The sequence below is a fragment of the Erinaceus europaeus genome, chromosome 5, assembly GCF_950295315.1.
Source record: "Erinaceus europaeus chromosome 5, mEriEur2.1, whole genome shotgun sequence".
Lineage (NCBI taxonomy): Eukaryota > Metazoa > Chordata > Mammalia > Eulipotyphla > Erinaceidae > Erinaceus > Erinaceus europaeus.
In genome coordinates this window covers 9,600,841-9,609,005 of record NC_080166.1, presented here as the reverse complement: position 1 = coordinate 9,609,005, position 8,165 = coordinate 9,600,841, and positions in this window count along the sequence as shown.

The window sequence follows — 8,165 nt, the reverse complement described above, 5'->3', positions numbered from 1 at the left end:
ACCCTGATTCAAAAGTGAGTCAGTTTCTGCTGTTTATAACAATGACAAAAGATATAGGCTCATCCTGAGGATTCTCTTAAAGTCTTTTTTTTTTTTCTTGGCAGACTTCATATGTTCTAGTAGAGCACTTTCTGGCCATGGGTATAGCACCGAAGATCCCCCAGTGGAGTCTTCTGCTTTTTATCTGGTAAATGTGAGGCCAGGTGCTGGCCCACCTGGGTGCGTGCACAGCACAATGCACAGGAACCCCACCTGCAGGGAAAGCTTTGCAAGCAGTGAACAGTGGTGCAGGTGTCTCTCTTTCTCTCTCCCTCTCTGTCTCCCCCTTCCCTCTTGGTTTCTGGCTACCTCTATCTAATAAATAAATATACCTACAATAGACTTCCTAGCTTCTTCCAACAAAAAGACCCCAAATTCCATCTGTTATTTTCTTACCTTTAGGGTTCTGATCATTAAACAGTTTGTTCTGCTTTATATCTTAATGCTTTTCCAGCTCCCAAGTTGCCAGATGCTACCATGATGCCAACCTGATTTCTCTGGGCAGACAACCTCAACAATGTGTCCTGGAACCCTACCTCTCCAGAGCTGTACCCCACAAGGGAAAGACAGAAACAGGCTGGGGGTATGGATCACTTATCAATGCCCATTTCCAGTGGAGACGCAATTATAGAAGCCAGAACTCCCACCTTCTGCACCCCATAAAGATCTTTGGTCCATACTCTCAGAGGGATAAAGAATAGAGAAGCTTCCAATGGAGGTGAGGGGATACAGAACTCTGGTGGTGGGAATTGTATCCCTTTTATACCTCAGTATTGTCAATAATTATTAAATCACTAACAAAAATTTAAAAACAAGCAAAAAACTCCCAGCCTATTTCTGTCTTCCCCTAGTGGAGTAGGGCTCTGGAGAGGTGGGGTTCCAGGACACATTGGTGAGGTTGTCTGCCCAGGGAAGTCAGGTTGGTGTCATGGTACCATCTGCAACTTGCTGGCTGAAAAGCATTAAGATATAAAACAGAACAAACTGTTTAATAAGCAGAAGCCTAAAGGTAAGAATATAGCTATACTCTCAAAGAGAATTCTAAGACTCAGTTTAGTTCAGGCGTGCCAGTCTAAGGCTAATTTGAGTTCATCAATAACAGGAACACAAGATGGCCACATACCTCCCTCAGAGGCAGATGTGGGCTGCGGAGAAATCCCTAAATGGAAATAAAAGTGGAAAGGGAAGAAATAGATAACATGATATGTCAACTGCAGGGAAAGAGTTTTGGCAAGTGAGTTCTCCTTAACCTAAATAGACCCAAATTTTCTCAATAAAATGAATCTTGCAAAGGGAAGGATTTTGAATTGCTCGACCCCTGTAATGTTCTCCTAGTGTAATAGAGCTGGAAGCTTCCCTCAGGAAATAATAAAGGTGTAAAGTCAATGTTCAAAAATAAGGGACCATGAACACATTTTTGTTGCTGTTGTTGTAGTTATTATTGATAGAACAGAAAGAAATGGAGAGAGGAAGAGAAGATAGAGAGGGTGAGAAAAAGACACCTGCACACCTGCTTCACCGCCTGTGAAGCGACTCCCTGGCAGGTGGGGAGGTGGGCAGACCGGGATCCCTACACCGCTGGTCCTTGCCCTTTGCTTTGCACCACGTGTGCTTAACCCGCTGTGCTACCCACCTGACTCCCAGTGAACAGATTTTTATGCCAAGAACCAAGAAGCTGTGCTTTGGGAGTTACACTTATATCTGCTTCTTTTTATTATTATTATTATTTTAATGATTTTTTCTTTTTTTAACCAGAGCACTGCTCAGCTCTGGCTGGTCATGGTACAGGGGATTGAACTCCAGACTTTGGAGCATCAGGCATGAGAGTCTCTTTGCATAACCATTATACTATCTACCTCTGCCCTTATATCTGTTTCTTAAACTCCCCAAAAAGATAAAATTCTTTTAAAAAATATTTATTTATTTATTCCCTTTTGTTGCCCTTGTTGTTTTTTATTGTTGTAGTTATAATTGTTGTCATCATTGTTGGATAAGACAGAGAGAAATGGAGAGAGGAAGGGAAGACAGAGAGGGGGAGAAAAAGATAGACACCTGCAGATCTGCTTCACCACTCGTGAAGCGACCCCCCTGCAGGTGGGGAACCGGGGGCTCAAACCGGGATCCTTATGCTGGTCCTTGTGCTTTGTGCCACATGCACTTAACCCACTGCACTACCGCCCGACTCCCAAAAGATGAAATTCCTTGAATGTGTCTTGGGAAAATAATTCATTAAATGAACAATTCATTATTACATAGTCTGGTTCCTAGGTCTGAAATTTTCTTGTGAGACGGGATTACAATGAATTTCCCTAAATCTGTCCTTGAGTCTTAGCTCTGCCACTCACCCACTGAGGTCGTGAACAAGTCACTTAACCTCACCACTTAACCACTTCATCTTTAAAATGTGGATATTAGGACAGCCTTAAAAAAAAATTTTTTTTTTAATGATTGTGAAAAGCAGAAATAACGCCACCAAGGACACAGTATGAAGCAGGTATTGAGTAACTGTGACTACTGTTACTTTAATGGAGAGATTTCACTAGGTCAGAAGAATGAGTGTGCACTTTTTGAAAGAGCTTGCATTAGACAAAAGTCAAGGCAGCAGACTTAACCACTTGGGAAGAATGATATTAATTGTATGTCGATAAGACTGAAGTCTCTGCCCGTGTTAAAGTTGTTTTTTCCCTAGATTCACATATGCCTGTTCATTCCTGACAGATGATTTCCCCATTCTAATAAAGCCTGGAACACAAACTTGCTTAAAGGTGAGGTGGTAGGGGGTCGGGCGGTAGCGTAGCGGGTTGAGCGCACATGGCGCAAAGTGCAAGGACCAGACAAAGATCCCGGTTCAAGCCCCCGGCTCCCCACCTGCAGGGGAGTCGCTTCACAGGCGGTCAAGCAGGTCTGCAGGTGTCTGTCTTTCTCTCCCCCTCTCAGTCTCCCCTCCTCTCTCAATTTCTCTCTGTCCCATCCAACAACAACAACAATGATAACAACAATAATGATGACAACAAGGGCAACAAAGTGGGAAAAAATGGCCTCCAGGAGCAGTGGACTCATAGTGCAGGCACCGAGCCCCAGCAATAACCCTGGAGGTTAAAAATAAAATAAAATAAAATAAAATAAAGGTGAGGTGGCCTGGGATTGGCCAAAACAGCCACCATGAAGTGAGCCAGTCTCTTGCCCTTTTCCAGTTCTTAAAGTCCCTTCTTTGTCTGACAAGCTTAGACTTGTCTCCCACTTATGAAAGCCATGTATGTCATTTGTTGTATCCAATCCAGTAGCAGGTTTACACAGTCTGGTCTTGAGTTAGGGAGGATATAGATCTAGGTTTTTACTGGGTTCTAAGTTAACCTCAATGTTGTTTTTTTGTTTTTATTTTGTTTTGTTTTGCCTTTACTTGTTCTAGAAAAGGTTGTCATAAGGGAAGAATTGTCCTTTATTTGACATACATAATTTTTTGCTGATATATCTCTTGGCCAATCCTCATAAGGCCTTTGTACAAATAAATCTATTTCATAAAGACTTCCTTCTGGGTGGTGGTAGATAGCAAAATGGTTATGAAAAGAGACTCTTGGGCCTGAGGCTCCATAGTCTCAGGTTCAGTCCCCACATCACCATAAGCCAGAGCTAAGCAGTGCTCTGGTAAAGAAAGGAAGGAAGGAAGGAAGGAAGGAAGGAAGGAAGGAAGGAAGGAAGGTCCTGTTTTTGTTATTATTCTATGTGAGTACTTATGGAAAGCTACCTAAAGTTCTTGTTGGAATTTACTTAATAAATGCACTAGTTGCTAAGAGAATATGTAAAATTTAATCTTTCTCCACACAGAAAATTCTTTCTTTTAATCCTTATATCATTTTTCTTTATTTTGGCATTCATAGCTGAAAATAAAGTTGACCCTTTTTTTTTTCCCCCAACATATTTTGGTCTGAGGCAACTCTTTGTTCCATCAAAGAGATTCATTTCCTTCACCAGAGAGAACTGTAGGTGAACAAGAATGATACATTACACATGATTCTGGATACAAAAGCCAGGGCCGTATACTGCAGTATAATTTGGCTTAACAAATGACTTAGGAAACCTTTTTGTTTTTTGAACACCTGTTCAAAGAAACCCCATTTGAAAGGATTTGCTATTGTTGATTCCTCACTGACAGCACAGATATGTTATTGTCCAGATCTCTACCCTAATGCTAAGCATAGAAGGGCCAGTATTCAGATTTCAAACCCTGCTTCTTTCTTTTAGCCACCCTGAGGGGGAGGAAGTGTTAATGGTTTACAGTCCATTTGCGGGCACATGGACACAGCTTCTCATCTTCCCATGATAAGTGAGTACTGTCTGGAGTTCATCTTTCCCTTCCAACCTCAGTCTTTTTCACCATCACGCACCAAGACCTCATGACCGCACCTGTGTCTCATCCCCTCCTCCTCCAGAACCTTTTGCACTGGTGTAATACACCACACCCAGTCCAACTTGCACACTGTTTTCCTTTTCTGTCCTGAGATTCTAGCTCTGCCAATAAAACAAATAAAAATAAAAGAAGGAGGGAGTCGGGCGGTAGTGCAGCGGGTTAAGCGCAAGTGGCGCAAAGAGCAAGGACTGGCATAAGGATCACGGTTTGAGTCTCCGGCTCCCCACCTGCAGAGGAGTCGCTTCACAAGTGGTGAAACAGATCTTCAGGTGTCTATCTGTCTCTCCCCCTCTCTCTCTTCCCCTCCTCTCTCCATTTCTCTCTGTCCTATCCAACAACGATGACAACAATAATAACTACAACAATAAAACAAGGGCAACAAAAGGGAATAAATAAATAAATAAAAATAAAAGAAGGCGGCTTTATCGAATGTTAATATGAAGCAAATAGATCCTATTTACAGAAAGAAACACAACTCAGTGTAGATTTCAAAGAGCTCCCCCTAAGGGAACACATCCACAGAAATATGACCAAGATAAAAAACCAAAGTTAGCTATATCTCATCAAATGCCCTCTTACCCCCTCCAGGGCCCCAAATAAGCATAAAAGTATAACTCAATTTCCCAACTCCACTGATTATTGCTTTGCTTATGTTGGGTCTGTAGAATGCAGTCATTCAGTATGTACTTTTCTGGGCACTTTTCAGTAGAGTCAACCTAGTTCCTGAAAGTAGCCATTGTTCATTCTGGGTTAGTATTTCATCAACATGTTTACCAGGATTTTCATTTGACTGATTTAAAGATTTGGATTCTTCTATATAATTCTTACATATAATTAGGATATTCTTTTTCAAATTTCTTTTTTTTAAAAGTTCTTCATTATTGGATAAAGACAGAGAGAAATTCAAGGGGCAGGGAGAGACAGAGAAGGAAAGAGACAGAAAGACATGAGAGGCTCTGCTTCACCACATGTGAAGTTTTACCCCTGCAGATGGGGACCAACAGCTTGGACTTGGGTCCTTGTGCATTATAATGTGAGCACTTAACCTGGCCCCAGGATATTCTTTCAATGAACAACACATACATGGATTTCTCTTGTGGAATACTTCTTTGGGATTTTTTTTTTGTATGATTAATTTTAGTGACTAGTACAAAAATATGTTCTTGGGTGCTGGGCAGTAAGGCACCAGATTAAATGCAGATAGTAGAAAAGGCAAGGACTGGAGCAAGTGTCCTGGCTCAGCTCCCAGCTCCCCACCTGTGTGTGTGGGGGCGGGGGGGTCGCTTCACAAGTGGCAAAGCAGGTCTGCAAGTGTCTTTCTCTCGCCCTCCTTATCTCCCTCTCTCCTCTCAATTTCTCTCTGTTTTATCCAATAATTAAAAAAAAAAAAAAGGCAAAAATGGCTGCCAGGAGCAGTGGATTTGTAGTGTAGGCACCGAGCCCCAGAGATAACCCTGGAGGGAAAAAAAAAAAAGGGTTCTGAAGTAGTTATGCTAACATGCTAACTTCTGGACACACTCTAGATGTGACAGCCGTGTGTAAGAATTCCAGTTGTGGGCTCTTACTCCAAAGTGCAGGGGGGCTGTCAGGTTTTGGTGTTTGATGGTAGAGGGGGATCTAGGCTGGGGGTGAGAGTGTTTTGCAGAAAATTGAGAAATTTCACATGTGTGTCAACAACTATATTTACTATATGCCATTAACTGTCCCAATTAAAAAGGGGGGGTTCTAATTGTTTCACATCCTTAGCCAATACTTGTTATGTTTCAGCACTTGATGATTGCTATGAAACTGTCAGTCATAATCCTGGGATGCTAGTCATTCTGTTGAACACTAGTAACATGGAAACTTTAGCTCATATTTATTGGCCACTTGGATATGCTTTTCTTGTGGTTCTTTTGTCCATTTGTTTGTTCTGTGACACCATTATGAAACTATTCTATATTTTATTTATAAGGATTTTTGGTGCTTTAAGTTTTACATTTATAACCTTTGGTAGATTAAGACTTTTTTTCTCCCCCTAAATAGTATATAACTGATTCAACATGATAACTGAAGTCTATATACTTTGGCCATAAAATAAATGTTTCTGTCTGTATGAATCTGCTTCTGGACTTTTTAACAAGGCTCATTATTCTCTATGGCTTCCTTTTGCCAACTAACATGATTTTTAACTGGAACATTAGCCTGTGATATTGGATACTTGTGAATGCCTGACTGCAGACTGCTCTGTAGCTTTGGCATGAAGGCCTGAGAATGTGAAACTAATGCAGACCGTTCCTCCTGAGTATTACAGTTAAAAAGCGTAGTAGAAATGGTTTCATCTGAATCCCTTATTTTGTAAAGTGAAAAAATCAGGTCTACCCAAATATATTGGTTAGCTTCTATTGGGCCAGTCAAATCCACTCTTTATTCTCTGCTTGCTGTGTCCCTGGAGTTCCCCCATCAGTGCGCTCTCCATCTGGTCCGATTTCCAGCTGATCTATTTTCTAGGGGCCATTGACCTGTAGATGGAGGAAGTGAGGTCAGGTATCAATTTCCTTTATTATCTTGCTTTAGGCTGACTGATTATCTTCACGTAATGTCTCCTGATGAGTAATCCTCTTTATCTAGACACCAATGAGCGTTCATTTATCTTGTCCCGGGCCTAAGGTACTAACAGTGTTCTCCCCTGAATAGCCCAGGACACCACATGCATGTGGATCTCATGAAGCATCATGGCAGCAAAAGAAGGGGGGCTCAAAGAAGCGCCAAAGGGCAAACGCCACCCATCTCTTGATAAAACGTCTTTAAAGTTGCCATCTTTAAGTGAGGCCCTCTGGTATTTGTCCTTCTTCTGACTTAACTCAGTGTGATTCATTCGAGTTCCATTCAAGATATGGAAAAGGAGATTTCATCATTTCTTTCTTTCTTTTTTTTTTATCTCTATTTCTTTACTGGACAGAGACAGCCAGAAATTGAGAGGGGTGGGGGAGATAGAGAAGGAGAGGTAAAGAGAAACCCGCAGCCCTGCTTCACCACTTGGAAAGCTTCCCCCCTGCAGGTGGGGGCCGAGGGCTTGAACCTGGGTCTTTGCACATTGTAACATTTGCATTCAACCAGGTGCACCACCACCCAGCCCCCTGATTTCTTCATTTCTTACAGCTGAACAGACAATTTCAGACAGTTTTTTGTTGTTGTTTTTGCTTTCAATCACTTTATTGAGAGATTAGTGGTCTACAGTACAGTCGTTGACACGTGGGCATTTCTCATCTCCCTGTGATAGTTGTCTGCAAAACACTTTCACTCCGAACATAGGTCATTTTTCTACCATAATGTAGAAACCTCTCGACCCATATGCCTTTCCCTCCCCAGAGTCCTCTGCTTTGGTACAACACATCACACCCAGTCCAAGTTTTCTTTGTGATTTCTTTTCTGTCCTTGCTTCTCCTCAAGGGGCGATGGTGAAAAAAGAGACCTGGGTTGTTGGTGTGAGTGGTGTGCAGACACCCATGACAGGATGATAAGACACAGTACTCATATGTCCACAACTACCCTGTAAGCCATCATGTCCAACAACAAAATAGTTTGAATTTTTTTTCAATAAATTGTCAAAAAAAAAATACAGTTGCCACATGACATACCTGGTTATATGGCATATGCTGGAACTCAGTCATGTGACCATAGTAAACTATAGAGTCAAGAGAGGTTCTGCTTAATTTTAAAGTGCCAAGTTGAAAAT